We start from the raw sequence: 1,457 nt of genomic DNA, 5'->3' as shown, positions 1-1,457 counted from the left end.
TTGCATTATGCAACACTTGAATGTACCCAAGCTAAAAACTCGTGGCTGGCAGGCAGTGAACCATCATCCATGAGGAAACAATTGTTGTAGATGATTAGTTTCCTCGGGAAGTACATGTGAAGGTGCAACTGAAAATGAACAGGCAGTGCTTCATATACCATTATGAAGCCTCCACCTTTACAGACACCTGCCCACTCCTGCACACATGCATAGTGCACACTTGCCTGGAGGAGGGATCCACCCACGCATACACATGCACATTTGCATTGGTGAGGGAACTAAACGTACATACAGGCCAACGTACATACTCAACACGCGCATACTCTCAAACATGCAGGTATGAATGTAAACACAAGACATATAAACATGTCTCTGTCACACGAAACCCCCGCTTCGTTAACCTATACAACGGCAAACCTTTCCTCTATTGCCTCTTTGCGAGGCGACTTATCTGACCTGTTACGCCTCACTTATTCCGCACCTCTGCCACACTACGCACGCAAATCGCTGACAGGTAATGATAGTCCTTGCCACCTCATCCATATCCCTGAAACGCCACAAGTCTTGGTTCATGGTCTGCCTCCGTTGCGTCTTTCTGCGTCACGTTGCTCTTATACCGTTACAGCCCATCGCCGCCTACATGTGGCATTGCAGCTTCTCCCTAACGTTAGATTTGTGGTTTACTCTCTATAACGAAGTGGGGAAAAAAGCCAACCCATTCCGCCACGTTCACATTTAACTGTATTGCATGAGGCCCGACCACGTAAAACCATGCTCAGTGTTGCCAGCCTCCCAGATATCGCCTTCTTGATCACCCCACCGAGAGATCCCCACCACTCTAATCCACAAACCGTCTTCCATCACCCTGGCATAACGGCGATTTTGGTTTCGTCCGGGGGCATCTTCCACTAGGTCTGACGCGCCCGCTGAGGGGGCCGTCGGTCGAGGACGCGTCTCGCAAGAGGTCATTGCCCTCCCACATACAAACACGTTGAGCTACCTACCCCCTGCACCCAGGACAGCCCCTTGTAGAGGCGCATAGGTCATCGACCGCCCAGCAGGTGTGAGAGCCCTGGAAATGCCCGAGTGTTATGTGCGTCGCCTGGATGTTGTCCAAGTCCTGTCGGGCCTTTGGAACTTACAAATAAAAGAAACAGCATCTTGCGCAGAATCAACAACTCGACTTCAATCCCATCCAGCAAATTTGTATAAGACAACTCCAACAACGCGAGTCTGCGCGCATAAGGCATGCATACGGACACACGCACAAACCTGCATGTTACCACAGTCCAGTCTGATGCACAAACAATATTGCACGCACTCGCCCTTGCAAGCCCGGACCCGAGGACGTTGACCCTCCCTCCCCTGCCTCTTCGCCGTCCGGTCACCGCGTCCTGGGTAATGCTTGCTCTTGGGAGGAGAGCGAAGGGCGGCAGGGTGGAAGGGGGCGAGGGCCC

The sequence above is a fragment of the Penaeus monodon genome, chromosome 15 (assembly GCF_015228065.2).
Source record: "Penaeus monodon isolate SGIC_2016 chromosome 15, NSTDA_Pmon_1, whole genome shotgun sequence".
In the NCBI taxonomy this organism is placed as follows: Eukaryota; Metazoa; Arthropoda; class Malacostraca; order Decapoda; family Penaeidae; genus Penaeus; species Penaeus monodon.
This window is presented reverse-complemented; position numbering follows the sequence as displayed.